The 22,391-nt window shown below is 43.3% G+C and overlaps 1 pseudogene; it reads left to right on the forward strand.

The window, feature by feature from the left end:
• The window catches only part of LOC121583966, a 53,491-nt pseudogene extending 32,407 nt beyond the window's left edge, over positions 1-21,084 (forward strand).
• Positions 21,085-22,391: the final 1,307 nt, after the last annotated feature.

Raw genomic sequence — 22,391 nt, forward strand, 5'->3', positions numbered from 1 at the left:
TCTGGCATTGGTTATGAACCTAAGCGCTCCGTGATACACTGCGTCCAGCACCGTAAAAAGGCACAGGCCATAAAATGGACCCTTAAGGGATTCCTTCCGTGATCTGTTGAAACTCTGATTTCATGCCCTCCTGTGCCACACACTGGGTTCTGTCAGAGAGGTAGTTTTGGAACTGATCAAATGCTCCAGCACCGAAACCTATTTTTTCTAACCTATGCAGCAGCAGATTCACTTCAATTAGTGAAGCGTGAAAGAAACGTTAATCAACATAATTTTGTTGTTGTTAAGAACTGTGGTTCAGGTAATATGAGGTACACTACATGACCAAAAGTATGTGGACACCTGCTCATCGAACATCTCATTCCAAAATCATTGGCATTAACATTGAGTTGGTCCCCCCTTTGCTGCTATATCAGCCTCCACTCTTCTGGGAAGGCTTTCCACTAGATTTTGGAACATTGCTGCGGGGACTTTGTGCAAGGGGGCATGTCATGCTGAAACAGGAAAGGGCCTTCCCCAAACTGTTGCCACAAAATTGGAAGCACAGAATAGTCTAAAATGTCAATGTATGCTAGTGTTAAGATATCCCTTCACTGGAACTAAGGGGCCTAGCCCGAACCATGAAAAGCAGCCCCAGACCATTATTCCTCCTCCACCAAACTTTACAATTGGCACTATGCATTGGGGCAGGTAGCGTTCTCCTGGCATCTGCCAAACCCAGATTTGTCCGTCGGACTGCCAGATGGTCAAGCGTGATTCCTCACTCCAGAGAACGCATTTCCACTGCTCCAGAGTCCAATGGCGGCGAGTTTTACACCACTCCAGCCGACACTTGGCATTGCGCATGGTGATCTTAGGCTTGGGTGCGGCAGCTCGGCCATGGAAACCCATTTCATGAAGCTCCCGATGAACAGTTCTTGTGCTGACATTGCTTCCAAAGGCAGTTTGGAACTCGTAGTGAGTGGCGCAACCGAGGACAGACAATGTTAACGCGCTTTGCGCTTCAGCACTCGCCGCTTGTGTGGCCTACCACTTCACGGCTGAGCCGTTGTTGCTCCTAGACGTTTCCACTTCACAGTAACAGCATTTACAGTTGACCAAGGCAGCTCTGGCAGGGCAGAAATTTGACCAACTGACTTGTTGGAAAGGTGGCATCCTATGATGGTGCCATGTTGAACGTCACTGAGCTCTTCAGTAAGGCCATTCTACTGCCAATGTTTGTCTATGGAGATTACATGGCTGTGTGCTCGATTTTATACAACGGGTGTTGCTGAAATAGCCGAAATCACTAATTTGAAGTGCTGTCCACATACTTTTGTATATATTGTGTATGCTCGATAAGCCATGCAGAGTCCTACATCAGCCAATGTCTGAGCATTATCCTGTATGAATCTGTGTGTGAGTGGGTTGTGGACAGTTGAGCATGTGTGTGTGTGTGTGTGTGTGTGTTTGTGTGTGTCAGTGATTGTCTGAGCATTACCTTGTCAGCATTAATCTGTGTGTGAGTAGATTGTGTGTGTGTGTGTGTGTGTGTGTGTGTGTGTGTGTGTGTGTGTGTGTGTGTGTGTGTGTGTGTGTGTGTGTGTGTGTGTGTGTGTGTGTGTGTGTGTGTGTGTGTGTGTGTGTGCGTGCGTGCGTGCGTGCGTCCGTGTGTGGGTGTGCATTAGAGCACTGGAGAAGCTGTGTACGGGTCATAGCGGGACTGAAGCTGAGGTCCTCAGTGACAATGCATCCAACAATAGAAGTATGAGGGATTAGTGCTCAGCGCAGTGTACGAGGAAGCCCTTCCCGTCCTGAAACAGTCATTCGTCTGCGCCCAGGGGCTGGAGATGACAATGCAGCCATTCCTCATCTCACCTGACGGAGCCATTAATAAGGCAATGATCCACATGGGGCACGTGCTGACTCCGTTCTTTACACTACCATCAGTCAGGTCACAGGGCCCTTACTCGCTAACACCACTGTACTCATCTTTATCCTCATTGTTATCATTGTCATCATTGTTATCATCATGATCACCATCATAACATCATAATTTTCATTAAGAGAGTCATAATTTGAGCTCCTGCACATTTTTGCATGGGCTCTGATTTTATAGAAAATGGCATCATACCAAATACATAATCACTCTATAATGCACACATTTTTACTGCACCGTTTACACAAATATAGATTGGACCACACGACCAATGGTCAAATATTTAGAGATTCGCTAGCACAGACTGGAATATGTTCCGGGATTCATCTGATAACATTGAGGAGTTTACCACATCAGTCACCGGCTTCATTGCATCGATGACGTCGTCCCCACAGTGACCGTACATACCTGTACGTACAAATCCCAACCAGAAGCCATGGATTACAGCCAACATCCACATTGAGCTAAAGGCTAGAGCTGCCACTTTCAAGGAGCGGGACACTAACACAGACGCTTATAAGAAATCCCGCTATGACCTCTGATGAGCCATCATACAGGCAAAGTGTCAATACAGGACAAGGGTTGGAACCGGTTCAGGGAACAGAACCGAAAACCGGAAAATAACAACATTATTTGAGGAACAGAACCCCAACCGAAAACGAAGGTGATATATACTGTTTGGAATATAACCGCTATTTTAAAAGCATGGGAACCGGTTAATAACGTAATTTTATGTTCCGGGCATTTTTTTTGTCAGTGCCACAAAAATGGCAAAAAAGCGCCTATGCAAAGCCCTCATTCTGTCACTCAAACTTACTCCAGTGTCTACCTGCCAGCTGGAAATCTTTGCCAGTGGATGTGCATGTGTGTGTAGGCTACCTGCCCCTCTCCTCTGATGCATAGGTTACTGTAGCCTACTGACAACGTTACAAACGTAATTCAGAAATTACGGAGAGATGTTTAATTTTCAATGCTAGTTAAGGATACTATAGTTATCATGTTTAAAATTGGATTTATTAACTTCAAAAAGATAGGAAGTGCTACTTTGTAAACACAAGCTTGTTAGCTAGCTAGCTAGCTAGCAAACGTCTGCTCTGTTCCAATGTTAAACCAACTCGGAAGTTCAAAGACATTCAGTGTTCCTCCATAGAAGCCGCTTCTCCTAGGTATAATTCTGTGGGCCTAATTTAGATAATGCATGTCATGCTTCAAGGCAAGCTTCGTCCATCCTCTCTCGCTCTCTCCTCACCCTCAACATTTCAGTTGCATCTTATGCCCTACACTGTGTTTGTGTTTGTCTTTCATTATGATTAAACTATGCTGTCACAGCAAAATACAATTTGCTCCTAACGACTTTCCTATACAGATTAAATTGCTTACCGGCTCCACAGCAAGCTGCTCTATCCGCACTGATTGGTGAAGTAATTTAATTTTGAGCTAAATGTAACAAAATATATATTTCACAGGCTTAAAAAGGAACAGAAAAGAACGATATAAACCGATACTTTTTGGGTGTTAGGACCGGTTCAGAACTTTATTTTGATGGTCGGAACAATGAAAAAAAAAAAAGAAGATGGTTCGAAACGAAAAAACGATTGGAAATTATTTTGGTTCCAACCCCTGATACAGGACTAATATCAAATCCTACTACGCCGGCTCTGACACTCGTCGGATGTGGCAGGGCTTGCAAACTAAAATGGATTACAAATGGAAACCCTGCCACGAGCTGCCAAGTGACACAAGCCTACCAGACGAGCTAAATGCCTTCTATGCTCGCTTCGAGGCAAGCAACACTGACCCATGCATGAGAGCACCAGCTGTTCCGGACGACTGTGTGATCTCACTTTCCATAGCCGATGTAAGACCTTTCAACAGGTTAATAACATTCAGACGGAATACCAGGATGCGTACTCAGAGCATGCGCTGACCAGCTAGCAAGTGTCTTCACTGACATTTTCAACCTCTCCCTGACACATTCTGTAATACCTACATGTTTTAAGCAGACGAACATAGTCCCTGTGCCCAAGAACGCCAAGGTAACCTGTCTAAATGACTATCACCCTGTAGCACACACTTCTGTAGACATGAAATGCATTAAAAGGCTGGTCATGGCTCACATCGACACCATCATGCCAGACACCTGGACCCACCCAATTTGCATACTGCCCCAATAGATCCACAGATGACACAATCTCTATTGCACTCCACACTGTCTTCTCCCATTTGGACAAGAGGAACATCTATGTGAGAATGCTGTTCAGTCACTAAGCTCAGGACCCTGGGACTGAACACCTCCCTCTGCAACTGAATCCTGGACGTACTGACGGGCCACCCCCCAGGTGGTGAGGGTAGGCAACAACAAATCCGCCACGCTGACCCTCAACACAGGGGCCCTTCAGGGGTGTGTGCTTAGTCCCCTACTGTACTCCATGTTCACCCACGACCGTGTGGCATGACTCCAACACCATCATTAAGTTTGCTGACTACACAACAGTGGTTGGCCTAATCACCGACGACAATGAGACTATCGGGAGGAGGTCATTGACCAGGCAGTGTGGTGCCAGGACAACAACCTCTCCCTCAATGTCAGCAAGAAAATGGAGCAGATCGTGGACTACAGGAAACGGAGAGCCGAGCACGCCCCCATCCACATCGACGGGGCTGTAGTGGAGCGGGTCGAGAGATTCAAGTTCCTCGGTGTACACATCACTAAGGAATTAACATGGTCAACACACACCAACACAGTTGTAAAGAAGACACGACAACGCCTCTTTCTCCTCAGGAGACTGAAAAGATTTGGCATGGGCCCTCAGATCCTCAAAAAGTTATACAGCTGCACTATTGTGAGCATCTTGACTGGCTGCATCACCTCTTGATATGGCAACTGCTTGGCATCCGACCGCAAGGCGCAACAGAGGGTAATGCGTACGGCCCATTACATCACTGGGGCCACACTACCTACTATCAAGGACCTCTATACCAGCCGGTGTCAGAAGAAGGCCCTAAAAATTGACTCCAGCCACCCTAGTCATAGACTGTTCTCTCTGCTACCGCATGACAAGCGGTGCTGATGCACCAAGTCTGGAACCAACAGGACCCTGAACAGTTCCTACCCCAAGCCATAAGACTGCTAAACGGTTAACCAAATAGTTAACCGGACAATCTTCGTTTACCACCTTTTGCACATAAGTATTTTGCCTCATCACATACGCTGCTGCAACTGCTTATTATCTATCTATATATTTTTTTACCTTTATTTAACCAGGTAAGCCAGTTGAGAACAAGCTCTCATTCACAACTGCGACCTGGCCAAGATAAAGCAAAGCAGTGCGATAAAAACAACAACGACACAGAGTTACATATGGGATAAACACAACGTACAGTCAATAACACAATAGAAAATCTATATACAGTGTGTGCAAATGTAGTAAGTTATGGAGGTAAGGCAATAAATAGGCCATAGTGCAAAAAAATTTCAATTTAGTATTAACACTGGAATGATAGATGTGCAGAAGATGATGTGCAAATAGAGATACTGGGGTGCAAATGAGCAAAATAAATAACAATATGGGGATAAGGTAGTTGGGTGGGCTAATTACAGATGGGCTGTGAACAGGTGCAGTGATCGGTAAGCTGCTCTGACAACTGATGCTTACAGTTAGTGAGGGAGATAAGAGTCTCCAGCTTCAGAGATTTTTGCAGTTCGTTCCAGTCATTGGCAGCAGAGAACTGGAAGGAATGGCGGCCAAAGGAGGTATTGGCTTTGGGGATGACCAGTGAGATATACCTGCTGGAGTGCAGACTACGAGTGGGTGTTGCTGTGGTGACCAATGAGCTAAGATAAGGCGTGGATTTGCCTAGCAGTGATTTATAGATGACCTGGAGCCAGTGGGTTTGGCGACGAATATGTAGTGAGGGCCAGCCAACGAGAGCGTACAGGTCACAATGTTGGGTAGTATATGGGGCTTTGGTGACAAAACAGATGGCACTGTGATAGACTACATCCAATTTGCTGATTAGAGTGTTGGAGGCTATTTTGTAAATGACATCGCCGAAGTCAAGGATCGGTAGGATAGTCAGTTTTATGAGGGCATGTTTGGCAGCATGAGTGAATGAGACTTTGTTGCAAAATAGGAAGCCGATTCTAGATTTAACTTTGGATTGGAGATGCTCAATGTGAGTCTGGAAGGAGAGTTTACGGTCTAGCCAGACACCTAGGTATTTGTAGTTGTCCACATATTCTAAGTCAGACCCGCCGAGAGTAGTGATTCTAGTCGGGCGGGCGGGTGCAAGCAGCGTTCGATTGAAGAGCATGCATTTAGTATTACTAGCGTTTGAGAGCAGTTGGAGGCTACAGAAGGAGTGCTATATGGCATTGAAGCTCATTTGGAGGTTTGTTAACTCAGTGTCCAATGAAGGGCCAGATGTATACAAAATGGTGTCGTCTGCGTAGAGGTGGATCTGAGAGTCACCAGCAGCAAGAGCGACATCATTAATATACACAGAGAATAGAGTCGGCCAGAGAATTTAACCCTGTGGCACCCCCATAGAGACTGCCAGAGGTCCAGACAACAGGCCCTCCGATTTGACACATTGAACTCTATCTGAGAAGTAGTTGGTGAACCAGGCGAGGCAGTCATTTGAGAAACCAAGGCTATTTAGTCTGCCAATAAGAATGCAGTGATTGACGGAGTCGAAAGCCTTGGCCAGGTCGATGAAGACGGCTGCACAGTACTGTCTTTTATCGATCGCGGTTATAATATCGTTTAGGACCTTGAGCATGGCTGAGGTGCACCCATGACCAGCTCGGAAACCAGATTGCATGGCGGAGAAGGTACGGTTGGATTCGAAATGGTCGGTGATCTGTTTGTTAACTTGGCTTTCAAATACTTTCTAAATGCAGGGCAGGATGGATATAGGTCTGTAACAGTTTGGATCTAGAGTGTCACCCCCTTTGAAGAGGGGGATGACCGCGGCAGCTTTCCAATCTCTGGGGATCTCAGATGATACGAAAGAGAGGTTGAACAGGCTGGTAATAGGGGTTGCGACAATTTCTGCGACAAATTTTAGAAAGAAAGGGTCCAGATTGTCTAGCCCAGCTGATTTGTAGAGGTCCAGATATTGCAGCTCTTTCAGAACATCAGCTATCTGAAGGAGAAGGGGGGGGGGGGCAAGTTGCAGCGGAGGGTGCAGAGCTGGTGGCCGGGGTAGGGGTAGCCAGGTGGAAAGCATGGCCAGCCATTGCAAAATGCTTGTTGAAATGTTCGATTATCGTAGATTTATCGGTAGTGACAGTGTTTCCTAGCCTCAGTGCAGTATGCAGCTGGGAGGAGGTGCTCTTATTCTCCATGGACTTTACAGTGTCCCAAAACTTTTTGGAGTTAGCGCTACAGCATGCAAATTTCTGTTTGAAAAAGCTAGCCTTTGCTTTCCTAACTGATTGTGTATATTGGTTCCTGACTTCCCTGAAAAGTTGCATATCGTGGGCCTGCTCGCTGAAGTGTTTTAGGGAGCGTTTGACAGTGATGAGGGGTGGTCGTTTGACCGCGGACTCATTACGGATGCAGGCAATGAGGCAGAGATCGCTGAGATCCTGGTTGAAGACAGCGGAGGTGTATTTAGAGGGTAAATTAGTCAGGATGATATCTTTGAGGGTGCCCATGTTAACGGATTTAGGGTTGTACCTGGTAGGTTCCTTGATAATTTGTATGAGATTGAGGGCATCTAGTTTAGTTTGTAGGATGGCCGGGGTGTTAAATATATCCCAGTTTAGGTCACCAAGCAATACGATGGGGGCAATCAATTCACATATGGTGTCCAGGGCACAGCTGGGGGCTGAGGGAGGTCTGTAGCAAGCGGCAACAGTGAGATACTTATTTCTGGAAAGGTGGATGTTTAGAAGTAGAAGCTCAAACTGTTTGGGCACAGACCTGGATAGTATGATAGAGCTCTGCAGGCTATCTCTACAGTAGATTGCAACTCCGCCCCCTTTGGCAGTTATATCTAGACGGAAAATGTTGTAGTTGGGAATGGACATTTCTGAATCTATGGTGACCTTCCTAAGCCAGGATTCAGACACTGCTAGAACATCAGGGTTGGCAGAGTGTGCTAACGCAGTGAATAACTCAAACTTAGGGAGGAGGCTTCTGATGTTAACATGCAGGAAACCAAGGCTTTTGCGGTTACAGAAGTCAACAAAATGATAGCGCCTGGGGAGTAGGAGTAATACTGGGGGCTACAGGGCCTGGGTTAACCTCTACATCACCAGAGGAACAGAGGAGGAAGATAATAAGGATACGGCTAAAGGCTTTAAGAACTGGTCTTCTAGTGTGTTGGGTACAGAGAATAAAAGGGGCAGATTTCCGGGCGTTGTAGAATAGATTCAGGGCATTATGTACAGACAAGGATATGGAAGGATATGAGTACAGTGGAGGTAAACCTAAGCATTGGGTAACGATGAAAGAGATAGCATCACTGGAGGCACCGATTGAGTCACTCTCCGTGTGTGTGGGGGGTTGGACAAAGGAGCTGTCTGAGGCAGGTTGAGCGGGACTGGGGGCTCTACAGTGAAAGAGAACTGTAAGAACTAACCAAAACAGCAATAGGCAAGGCATATTGACATGGGAGAGAGGCATAAAGTAATCACAGGTGTTATTCGAGAGAGCTAAGACAGCAGCTGGTAATGGCGATGAAAGTTTGAGCTGAAGCTAAACAGATAAACAGGATGGGGTACCGTATAAAGGAACAGTCCAGCAGGCATCAGCTGTGTAGCTGAGTGAGCATAAGGTCCAGTGAACAGCAATAAGTGAGTCCAGGAGCAGTTCAGTGGCTGCTACGCCACAGGCGAGCAGGAGGCACGGCTGTTGATTGCGTGTGCTAGCGGGCCCGGGGCTAGCAGATGGATCTTCGTGGTCGTCGCAACGGGAAGCCTATTGAAACCACATCAGACGATTATGTCGGCAGACCAGTTTTGATGGATCGGTGGGGCTCCGTGTCAACACTAGGAGGTCCCGTCTGGTTGACAGAGAGGTAGATAGCCGGGAGATGGGCCTGGCTCGAGGCTAGCTCAAGGCTAACTGGGGCTAGCTTTGGACAGTGGTGATTAGCCAACAACAACAACAGCCATTCGGTTGCAGCTAGCTAGTTGCGATGATCCGATGTTAAGGTCCAGTGATTCCGGCAGAAGAGTCACTTTACCCATACCTATATGTACTGTACATCTCCACCTCAATTACCTCGTACCCCTGCACATCGACTCGGTACTGCTACCCTGTGTATATAGCCAATTTCCCGTAACTCATTGTGTATTTATTCTTTGTGTTATTATTTTTATATTATATTTTTATATTTTTCTCTCTGCATTGTTGGGAAGTAAGCATTTCACTGTTAGTCTACACCTGTTGTTTACAAAGCATGTGACAAACATAATTTTATTTTATTTGATATTTGTTTTCTTCACACAAATTGCTGGAACCTGATTCATTGCCCAGGCAGACTAGCCCTGGCCATTTGAGTAGTTAGCTTTAGACTGGGAGTGTTTCAACCAGGAGATTGAACTAACATTACTTCAGCATTTTCCACTACTATACTATGTGTCCCTGGTAAGGTATCCATTTCTCGCCCAGTGCAATCGGTTCCAAGTTCCTCCATTCATCTGGGTGTGAGATGGACCCTCCAGTATGGATGGTGGGGGATACTAAGTGAAATGCATCCCAACTAACAATAAAGAAGCACAGCAGCCTTCAGCTCTATATGCATCTGTCTGTTACACACAGACCCATCAAAAGGGCACAATCTGCACTTCCAATTGCTGGTATAGATTCTAATGTATTCCCCCACCCACCTCTTTGCTCCCAGTGACACAGTAGCACATGTTTATTCACATGTTTTTATGGGCTTAAACAAGCCATCATATCCACCCAATCACCCAGCCCTGCTGCTGCAGATAGCCCTTCAGTTAGTACTGCTGCTAAATAGTCCTGCTCTGAGCGGGGTGAATCACACATGCTAGGGCTGGCTTTCTATATGGCTATAGGGTGATGGTAAATGAGGGCCAAAGGCTAGCCTCTTATCAGTCTTAACTCATGGTGTAGATTTACAGTAGTGGCTTGTAAATGTGATGGTGGGTTTCAGGGAGGGGTGATATTCAATGTATTTTTCTCAGTGCTCTGTATTCATTACATTATGTGAGGTCATGGGTAGATTACACAAATCTCATTGTAGCAAAATAAATCTAATTTCTGGGTGGAAAGTCCAGTATCATGGATCCCTACTGTTGAGGTACACAAAAAAGGCAGTCATAAGTGTCAGAATGAAGTATCATTCAAATGCCATTGTTTGAAATACTGTTATGAAGTTGTCTTCTCCACAGACTAATATCAGATCCAAAAGTGACTCATGAGAAGCATTTGGTTACATTTATAAGTTCCTTTTCCTGTGCCAGCAGGCTGATGGACTATGGGTAAAATAACACCAGTTGGAAGGTTGGCCTTGATATTTGTGGCCCCTCAGAGAGAGAAAGAGAGGAGCTGGAAGTGGTGTGCCTCATGATTTTTGAGTTTTTAAGTGTAGCCGAGCTGCGGCAGTTAGTTCCCCCCTCTCGTCTGGAAAGGAACGAGAGCCTTTGTGTCCCCTGTCACCTTGTGTTAATTTGGGACCTAATGTATTTTATAAACAAAGGGCTGCTCTCTAGCCTGACAGTCGTGACACTGATTCCTGTGCAGGCTGCATGCAGTATGGGGTTACACTATTAATAATCAACTGGCAGCCATCACACCATTTTAACCATGATCATTATGATAAAGGGTATACACTTAATTACAGGCCTGCTTAATTATAGCTCTGTTGAAGCTCATTTGTTTGGTGAAACGCTAATTACACCACCACGCTTTTGGCAAGTCTTCATTTCAATCCCCTTTTTGCCTGCCGAACACTGTGGCTTATTTTCATGCAAATCAGTATCTGGTGAATGTTTTGTCTCCCTTCGTTCCCCTTTTTCTATGCAAGTGTCTTTGTTGAAGAGTGGAACATCTCTCCGACAAGACAGAATAAGGAATAATCAAGAGTAATTAAAGTAGAGGAGGGCGAGGCAAGGATTTTGGGAGAAGGAGGGAAGCGGGAGGGTGGAGGTACTCAAATACAGTGGAGAATAAAAAGCCTTTCATCTTCAAGCTATAGCGGGAGTGTTGGGGTGGGAGGGGGGTTGTGGGGGGCTGTTCATCTATGTTATACTTTATACTCCTACACTTAGCAAGGTTGAGATGATTGGTTTTGTATGAAATGTATGATTTGTGTTGTCATGTTTTTATTCTCTTATGTTTCCACTCAAAGTTGTATTGTCTCTTTTCAGCAATGGATGGCGTGCCCTTCACAATCTCTGAGAAATTTGCAAGCACCTCTGAAGAAGTGAGTGTTTACAAAAATCTTTAGAATTATTCTAACTAAAAAGCCTTTTTATTTTCATCACCTCTAATTTGTTCAACTGTGAGATACAGGAGTGCTCTCTACACGTAGCTTGTATCCATCCACTTCTCACGTACTGATCCCCAGTCAGGCCTACACAACTCCCTACGCTCTCCTCTCCAGTCCTCTCCAGTCCTCTCCTCTCCTCTCCAGTCCGCTCCTCTCCTCTCCTCTCCTCTCCTCTCCAGTCCTCTCCTCTCCAGTCCTTTCCTCTCCTCTACAGTCCTACACAGCTCCCTACGCTCTCCAGTCCTCTCCCCTCACCTCCTCTCCAGTCCTCTCCTCTCCAGTCCTCTAAACCTCTACTCTCCAGTCCTCTCCTCTCCCGTCCTCTCAGTCGTCTCCCTCGCCTCCTCTCCTATCCTCTCCTCTCCTCCAGCGTAGACTGACTGATTAATACGTGCAGCCAGGCAGAGCTGGCTCAATGCAGTCCATTTGGCTGGCTGGCGGCAGCTGTCACTATAGCACCATTTGTATTGACACAGAGAGGGAGAGGATTAAAGATTTTAAGCATGCTTACTTAGCCATGTACCGAACCGCCATGTTTCTTGTTTTTATCTCTCTCTCTCTGCTTTTGATTTCAGATGCAGCGAGTCAATTCAATAGGCATTACGATCAAATCCTTGGCAAAGATCGAGGAGGAAGTGAGTAGGGGCTGCAATGCTTGGCTGCCGCTGACGTCATTGGCCCAGAATGTAAAGCAAACGTTCTTGGGGGTTGTAATTAAGTGTCTGAGACGGGCAAGGCCCTTTCGGCTCCACTAAGCCCAGATTGAATTAGAATACGCCCAGGCTGGGGCTGGGCAGCCACTCTCTCTGAGAACTGACTAGTCTCACTGTGGGGAAACCAAGGAGGCCATTGTGTCCTGTAATGCCTATCCATCTAATGCCTGCAGGGTTGGGTAGGTTACTTTCTAAATGTAATCCGTTACAGTTACTAGTTACCTGTCCAAAATTGTAATCAGTAACGTAACTTTTGGATAACCCAAACTCAGCAACATAATCTGATTACTTTCAGTTACTTTTGGATTGCTTTCCCCTTAAGAGGCATTAAGAGAAGACAAAAAGGATCCATAAAACACATTTGGTGTGTCATCATAGTTGTCTCTGACTTGTGGTCAGACGCTCAGGTGGAACAAACTTAAACGTTTTTCAATGCTGAGTTGAATGTCATTGAGAAATAAGAAAGGTGTCATAATGTATTTTCTTTCTCGCAAACCTTTCTGAATTTAAAAGTAATCAAAGAAGTAATCATCTGTAATCTGATGACAATATTTTGCTGGTAATATAAGTGATTACAATTGCAGTTTTTGTAATCAGATTACAGGTATCTGATTACATGTATGCTATTACTCCCCAACCCTGAATGCCTGCCAGAAATACAGTCCTCTCACAACAGAAACTGATTGCCAATATGATGCACATACTGCACGTGCTTGGCTTCAATTAACCTTACTTGATCTTTCTTACCCAATAACATAGCCAGCATACAGACAGTAGAGATTGAAGTTCATGTAGAGCAGATGAAACAATACAAACAGTGTACTAGAGGTCTTCGCGGGTACAGCAGCATAAATTATCAAATGTCTCTCTCTCTCTATCTACTGCAGCAGTCGTGTTCAGATATGTACGGGCCCTTCCGGACAAGTCAGTTAAAATTACAGATACCCGAGACCTGTGACAATCATATCAGATCTGACCCAGACCCGTGACATTATTTAGAATTCCGGACCCGCTTTGTCCCGGATCGGGTCTCGGGTACAGGTGGATCCGTGAAGACTTCTACAGTGTACTGTTACAGAGTGACTACCCAGGGTTGGCCCCAGGCATAAGCAACATAAACGGTCGCTAGGACCCCCAACCAAATCGTGCTTAGGGCCCCCAAAATGCTAGGGCCGGCCATGTGTCTACCTTACAGGCATTCTTAGTAAGGAACAAATTAGAAAGTGTGTGTGTGTTTTTGGTTTTACTATCCTTGTGGGGACCAGAAGGAAAATTGGGGACATTTCGCTGGTCCACACAAGGAAAACTGCTATTTTAGGCTTAGGGGTTAGGTTTAGGGTTAGGGTTACAATTAGGGTTAGGATTAGAATTAGGGTGAGGGTTAGGAGTTAGGATTAGGTTTAGGGTTAGGGGTTTGGGGTTAAGGTTTACAGTTTTTTACAATCACTTTGGCACTAATTTCAGAACCTTGACGTAATTTTTCAAAACTCTAGACACAAAACTCAAAACAAATTATCAAAATGCACATTTTTCAAAACTCTATAACACTTTTTTCAATTGCTTGGATACAATACACATAAAACAAAGATAATTTGTTCATTTAACAAAAATCACCTGTTCAATATGACACAACTTAACATCAAAGTACTACTATTTCAAAAGGCAATTCACACATTACATTTCAGATGAGTGTCTATTCATTTCATTACAATTATCCAACTATCAATTGATACAACTGCTCAAAATGATAAGTAACTGTTGCATTACTCTTAATGCATAGTTGTATGGAAACAGACAAACAATATTCCATGTTTAGATCATGAAAGTTTCAAGATAACAAGATTCATTGTCACCAATTAGCGTGGAGCATGAACCAATTAGACTACATTATCTATGGATGTAATATTTCATCATCATTCTTTATCAGACACCGTTTCTATGGTCCCATGTACCACCTTTTCAGACTATTTACATTATTGACAGTACTGCACTGTATGGATGCAGGCCCTTGTAATTGCTTGTCCAATTCTGCCAACTCGTTACTGATGATTGAGTTCACATTGTGGAACGAGTATATAAAGAATTGATTGGGATCCACTTGCAACAACATAGCGATACGTACTGTAACTTGGAGCCGGCAGGTGATCCAGGTCACAATAGAGGTCAAGCAGTGGTGGGAGGAAGACGAGGAAGACGTGTTGGTCAAAGGAATGGCAGGGGACAAGCATCCCTTCTGAGAGGTGGTCGTGGGCCTCGTTTGAGAGGTGTGGGGGAACGTGGTAGAGGACAAGGCCACGGACCAAGACAGCGGCAGCAACAGCATAGAGTGTCCAATGAAATCCGAGCAATAGTTGTAGACCATGTCATAAATCATGGCATGACAATGACTGAGGCGGCTACAATGATACAACCAAACCTCAGAAGGTCAACCGTGGCCTCAATAATCAGAACTTTCCGCAATGAGAACCGGTAAGTCGTCAGCATGCACTAAACATTATGCTACTCTCAATTGTCAAATGACTGCATACCAATGTGTATCACAGAGTAGGTGGTGTGACCAAGTGTCTTCTTACTGTAATGTTCCCTGTAGAATTGAGACTAGGCCAAATAGGGGAGGCAGAGGCAAAATTCTGACTGACCAACAAGAGCAGGCTGTGGTCGATTTGTTTCGGGCCTGTAATGATATTCGCCTTACAGAAATTCGGCAGCATATCTTGGACAATGAAGACATGTTTAACAATGTGGAATCCATAAGTTTGCCGACTATTGTACGCATGCTGAAAAGGCACCAGGTGTCTTTAAAACAACTATACCGTGTGCCTTTTGAAAGAAATGCAGACAGAGTGAAGCAAATGAGGACTGAGTATGTTCAGTTTCAAGATGGCTGTTGTAATAAAATTCCCTAATAATTCTACAGTGTACAGTAATCAGTAAATCTCTTTCCAAAATGTATTTTTAGAGGGTGATGGAGCTGGATGCTGATGACAACCATCACAAATTCATATATTTGGATGAGGCAGGCTTTAACCTGGCCAAGACAAGGAGGAGAGGTCGGAATTTCATTGGCCAGCGGGCAACCATCCAAGTACCTGGACAACGTGGGGCCAACATTACCATGTGTGAAGCTGTATCAGAAGATGGTGTGGTGCGACGCAGACCTCTTATTAGATCATATAATGCAGCTCTCCTTGTAACCTTCCTTGATGAGCTCGATCAGGTCTGTAGAGCTGATGGCGTGACCTATGTCATTGTGTGGGATAATGTCAGGTTCCACCATGCTCATATGGTGCAAGCATGGTTTCAGGCCCATGCACAATTTACCAACCTGTATTTACCCCCATACTCTCCTTTCCTTAACCCGATTGAGGAATTTTTCTTCACATGGAGATGGAAGGTTTATGATAGGTGCCCTCATGAACATGTCACTCTTCTCCAGGCCATGGATGACGCATGCAATGACATCACGGCAGACCAGTGTCAGGCCTGGATTCGCCATGCCCGAAGGTTTTTTCCAAGATGTTTGGCTAATGAAAACATCCATTGTGATGTAGATGAGAACCTGTGGCCAAATCCACAAGACAGAGTTGATGAAAATGTAGAAGTACAATAATCACTCCTATGTTTTGCTTTTTACAGTACAAGCAAGTTGAGGAACACTGCATTTGATGTTTTACAGTACTGTATTGTTTTTCATCAATATATTTCAGATTTTGTTAAATGATTCCACTGTGTCTGTAGTATTCTCTCTACTACTGCAGTACTTTTACAGGGATGTATTTACATGTAGTACCATAATGAAACATGTATCACCTCTTTTGTACTACAATATTTAATGATTGTACGAACAATGACACAGTGAAACTATCGGTTGCTAGTGTGTGGGTGATCTAAATCAACATTTCATTGGTATTTCACAATAAATTAGTTTTTTGAACCAATGATTGTGCAAGTGCAAGATTTCTTTAAAGATATGAATGCACAATGCAATGTTTTGAACATTGGACAGCCTGTGTTAAAAGTGATGACCGTTTTGAGTTTTGTGTCTAGAGTTTTGAAAAATGATGTCAAGGTTCTGAAATTAGTGCCAAAGTGATTGTAAAAAACTGTAGGGTTAGGTTTAGGGTTAGGGGTTAGGGAAAATAGTATTTTGAATGGTAATGAATTATTTGGTCCCAACAATGATAGTAAAACAAACATGTGCGTGTTTGTGTGTGTGTGTGTGTGTGCATGCGTGTGTGTTCGTTCGTTCGTCGTGTGTGTGCGTGCGTGTGTGTTCATTCTTGTGTGTGTGTGCATGCGGTTGTGTGTTCATTCTTGTGTGTGTGTGCATGCATGCATGTGTGTGTATGTTCGTTCTTGTGTGTTTGTGTTCTCACACTCTTATTGTGTGTGCATTAAAGAGAGTGACACCCCCCCTCTCTCTCATTAGCACGATATCTGGGTATCAGAACTGCCAGGAAGTGACAGACCACTGTAAACGAACAGGTGCTGTTGGGTTTGAGATGTGTTACAGAGCAAACACTCCCTCATCAAACTGGGTGTCTGTTCTGCTCCCTGGTTCTGTATTCTGTCACATAGTATAGAAATCACACAGAGTAGCCATCTTGTCATCTGGTCTCCAAGAATGGAGCTCATTGTCATTGTCAGCTCAGGTACTAATATTGTGTGTGTGCGTGTGTGTGTGTGTGTGCGTGCGTGCGTGCGTGCGTGGCCACTGTGGACTGCTGATGGAAACAGGCTGGCAGCTCGTCCCGTAGGCTTGGTCTCCTCTCAGAGAGTGTGATTAGCAGCAGGACACATGGCGAGCTGAGCCGGGGAAGTGAAGGGAAGGGCGCGAGGAATCATTCATTACCACGGCGGTAGCTGGAACTGATGAAGTAAATGTGAGATAGTGTAACACGCAGGATTTAGTGAAGTGGACGACAGCACAAGATTAATGGTGGGGCCAGGCTGATGGGGATGAAGTCACAGCTTAGCTTGATAATTAGTTTCCTAGAGGAAACATCCCTCACCATTGTGTTATTTTTACCTCTCTCCTCTCACATTATTATCCCACTACAATATCTCTGCCATGCCAAATATATTTTCAGGACTTTTGGAGTGCATATTTTTAGTTAAATATGAAAAATATATATAATATTTGAATGTAAGGCTCCAAAATATAGATACTGGTTTGCTGTTCTATCATAATGTTGAAGCTAAAATACCCAATCACTAACTGAGTACCCTGTACTTACTAGTAACACCTGCTCAAACCAGTTGTTTACATACATGTACAGTTATCAAAAGCTTAGTAGTATTTTGAATATTCAAGGAACTTGATCTTTTTGTTTTCAGTGGATCAAATCAAATACCACTATCTATGTATCTAAGTAGTGTAGTATTTAGTGCATGCAGCTTTTATAATATGAAGCCACACAAACATACCATTTTTGTTCACTTGTGAGTGGTTTTCAGTTGTCCAGCAGAGGTCACTGTCAGTGTACACTCAATGGAGGAGTTAGCTTTCTCTCTTCAGGGAGAAGAACGCCTTTACGGTATTAAGCACATTCTAATTGACTGATTTTGAATTTCATTAAAAATACATACATAAAAGAGAGGTACTTGGTGGTATTTATCATTTGCACATGTAATTGCGGAAAACTGTTGTAATCACATACAGTGTTGTAGATAAGAACATTTCCTAGGCATCAACTAAGCCATATTTGTTAGATGATGTTGGTTCCAGCAATTAGGCATTCTTTTCATTTCCCAAATGACTCGCAAAACTTGTGGAGATTATAATTGCTTTTAGCCACGCATATCTAATTTGTGTCTTTTTAAGTGTTAATTAGTAAGAGATTTGAGCTGACGTCTTTATGTAGTTTGCACTGCTGAAAAATGTTGTTATTGGCGGCTGGCTAATGATTTTCAGAGTTAGTGTGTCTGCTAGTGTGGATGTCTCTCCATATGTGTGTATGCAACTGACGGCTCTTTTCATTTGCACCCATGCACGTGTGTGTATTTCAGAAGTAAACTGTGTGTGTGTGTTTGTGTGTGTGTGTGTGTGTGTGTGTGTGTGTGTGTGTGTGTGTGTGCGCGCCTTGGTGCATATAGTGTGTAAGAGAGCCAGACAGACCAGACAGACAGACAGACAGACAGACAGACAGACAGACAGACAGACAGACAGACAGACAGACAGACAGAGAGAGAGAGAGAGAGAGAGAGAGAGGCAGACAGACAGACAGACAGACAGACAGACAGACAGACAGACAGACAGACAGACAGACAGACAGACAGACAAGTAGAGAAGAGAAGAGAGAGCTCCAAATAGAGGTGGAATTGATGAAGACAACATGTCACATATTTTTGGCAGTGGAGCAGGGACAGGAAATGAAGCTCTGCTCATCTGGGTGACTGCCGCCCATGTTCTTACGTGTCACTGTCCTGTCAGCCCGCGTGTAAAAGTGGCAGACAGTGATACATGCTCTTCCTGATAACACCCCATTCCCCCATCCATCATCCACACAGACACACGCATGCTCACACTTACATATATCTGTTTATTTATTTATTTTGCAAGGTGTCATGGCTCAATTTAATTATAACTAACCGTCTTGTGATGTGATGCGTAACTTACATTTTCCTGAAAGACATAGAGGTGTTGGTTGGACGTAGAGTTCCCCAATACATCCATTGTGCTTAGTTGGGATCTTTGAATGTAGCTAGATATTAAAACATATGTTATGATCTTGCAGCATCTCCTAGCGGTGTTACTCAGTATTGCAGATTAAACTATTGAATTGATGGGTTGGTATTTTGTGGAGCCTAATGTTGGGAGCAAAAACGTCTATGTCTGGATTTATCCTTGGCAAGAACAGAAGATAAATCTACAACAGGTACTTCATTGTTATTGTTTGTCTGCTTGCCTGATTTAGTAGAATTCCAGGGGTAACAGTTCATAGGTGGTACTTCTCTTTCAACAACCTCACTATTGATTTCTGGAGTTAAAAAACAACAACGTTTAATTGCATCCAAATATGTTATAAACTGATTTGAATTGCTCTCCTTGATTGCAATTTGTTTTTATTCTTGCGTGTGATGTGGCCTCAAACTAAACATATAAATAGGATATATATTTTTTATCCATTGAGAAAGCCAAGAAGAACAGTGTAATGTATGAAATTCATGCATCTGGGAGATGAAGTCTTGTGGTTTTCCCCTCAACCCATTTATGTACAGTATTCCCTTGCCTATTTGTATAATTTTACATTCTCATCTTATTCCACAAGGGGACAGTATTTGCCCATATTTCTCCTTTCTGGTTATACACAAACCCATACCCATCCTGTAATTGTAAAGGCAAAGTGCTCTGGTCCTGAAAGGACTGCTTATACGATGCTTAATCAAACCTTAAATTGAAAAGATCTGTCAATGTGAACTAATATTACCTCACAATACATCTGAATGGGTTTGCAGAGGTGTTTTCCTATACAGTGGCTTGCGAAAGTATTCAACCCCCTTGGCATTTGTCCTATTTTGTTGCCTTAAAACCTGGAATTAAAATTGATTTTTTGGGGGGTTTGTATCATTTGATTTACACAACATGCCTACCACTTTGAAGATACAACATATTTTTTATGAAGCAAACAAGAAATAAGACAATAAAACAGAAAACTTGAGCGTGCATAACTATCCCCCCAAACAGGTTTCCCTCAAGAATTTCCCTGTATTTAGCGCCATCCATCATTCCTTCAATTCTGAACAGTTCCCCAGTCCCTGCCGATGAAAAACATCCCCGCAGCATGATACTGCCACCACCATGCTTCACTGTGGAGATGGTGTTCTTGGGGTGATGAGAGGTGTTGGATTTACGTCAGACATAGCGTTTTCCTTGATGGCCAAAAAGCTCAATTTTAGTCTCATCTGACCAGAGTACCTTCTTCCATATGTTTGGGGAGTCTCCCACATGCATTTTGGCGAACACCAAACGTGTTTGCTTATTTTTTTCTTTAAGCAATGGCTTTTTTTCTGGCCACTCTTCTGTAAAGCCCAGCTCTGTGGCGTGTACGGCTTAAAGTGGTCCTATGGACAGATACTCCAATCTCCGCTGTGGAGCTTTGCAGCTCCTTCATGGTTATCTTTGGTCTCTTTGTTGCCTCTCTGATTAATGCCCTCCTTGCCTGGTCCGTGAGTTTTGGTGGGCGGCCCTCTCTTGGCAGGTTTGTTGTGGTGCCATATTCTTTCCATTTTTTAATAATGGATTTAATGGTGCTCCGTGGGATGTTCAAAGTTTGTGATATTTTTCTATAACCCAACCCTGATCTGTACTTCTCCACAACTTTGTCCCTGACCTGTTTGGAGAGCTCCTTGGTCTTCGTGTTGCCGCTTGCTTGGTGGTGCCCCTTGCTTAGTGGTGTTGCAGACTCTGGGGCCTTTCAGAACAGGTGTATATATACTGAGATCATGTGACAGATCATGTGACACTTAGATTGCACACAGGTGGACTTTATTTAACTAATTATGTGACTTCTGAAGGTAATTGGTTGCACCAGATCTTATTTAGGGGCTTCATAGCAAAGGGGGTGAATACATATGCACGCACCACTTTTCCGTTATTTATTTTTTAGAATTCTTTGAAACAAGTTATTTTTTTCATTTCACTTCACTAATTTGGACTATTTTAAGTATGTCCATTACATGAAATCCAAATAAAAATCAATTTAAATCACAGGTTGTAATGCACAAAATCGGTAAAACACCAAGGGGGATGAATACTTTTGCAAGGCACTGTATAATCAATTTGTACTGGATGTACTATTACTGTATGTTGTATCCTTCTATTCTTCTATCGTGTCTCAGTATGAGTACACCTTCAGCACGGAGCACAGCATCCGCCTGTGCCTGCCCCCCAGGCCCACCCAGATCCAGTACTGGGAGAGCCTTGCATGGAGTGAGGAATGCTCTGGAGGGACATGGTATAAGACTACAGAACCTTCATGAATGGTCTCCCATTCCACAACAGCAAAGCACTTACTGGAATGATTTCTTTGATTTCCAGATTAGAGCACACATTCACAGTAGTCCCACATATCAGAAGTCTACTGGATTCAAATCTTGGATTCAAATCTATCTTAAAGGAACTGCTAGCAGAAACCTCACAAACAGGATGTGAAGTTTAATAGTGGTCCTCTGTAGCTCAATTGGTAGTGGGTTCGATCCCCGGGACCACCCATACGTAAAAATGTATGCACACATGACTGTAAGTCGCTTTGGATAAAAGCGTCTGCTAAATGGCATATTATTATTATTATTATTATTATTATTATTATTATTATACAATTCTAAATATTACAATATTGTAGAAAAATATTCTAAATGTTGTTAAATGTGCATTTTCAATCTCTTCATAGCTCTATATATTTCAATAGTTATGGTCTAATTTGGGTATTTGTGATCGAAACATTACATTTTACAATGCAGACTTCGCTTTACGCTCTTAAATTGTTTGTGCTCACTTATTGTTTGCTTTTTCTTGATAAAAGCCACAGTAATTAATTTATCTCATATATTCTAAAGCTATCAGAAAATGTATTTTTAATCCTGTAGTGCATCTTCAAATATGTTGATATTTTTTTAGTTTTTATTTAGGAACAAATGCCATAATGAGTTAGTAAAATCAAATAGGCTATACACATGTTACATTTATATTCTTGTTGTTTTAACTCAAATGTTATTCAGTATATTATTAAATTATTCAGTTATTCTGTACATTTTATACAGACATAGTGCAATGTCTAAGAATGAATAAACTGCTTACAATCATTGTGTCTCCCTTTTGGTTGTCAGAGTAACATACAGTGCCTTGCAAAAGTATTCATCCCCCTTGGCGTTTTTCCTATTTTGTTGCATTACAACCTGTAATTTAAATGGATTTTTATTTGGATGTCATGTAATGGACATACACAAAATAGTCCAAATTGGTGAAGTGAAATGAAAAAAATAACTTGTTTCAAAAAATTCTAAAAAATAAATAACGGAAGATTGGTGCGTGCATATGTATTCACCCCCTTTGCTATGAAGCCCCTAAATAAGATCTGGCGCAACCAATTACCTTCAGAAGTCACATAATTAGTTAAATAAAGTCCACCTGTGTGCACTCTAAGTGTCACATGATCTGTCACATGATCTCAGTATATATACACATTGTTCTGAAAGGCCCCAGAGTCTGCAACACCACTAAGCAAGGGGCACCACCAAGCAAGCGGCACCATGAAGACCAAGGAGCTCTCCAAACAGGTCAGGGACAA

Source organism: Coregonus clupeaformis, chromosome 16 (genome assembly GCF_020615455.1).
Source record: "Coregonus clupeaformis isolate EN_2021a chromosome 16, ASM2061545v1, whole genome shotgun sequence".
NCBI classification, from domain to species: Eukaryota; Metazoa; Chordata; class Actinopteri; order Salmoniformes; family Salmonidae; genus Coregonus; species Coregonus clupeaformis.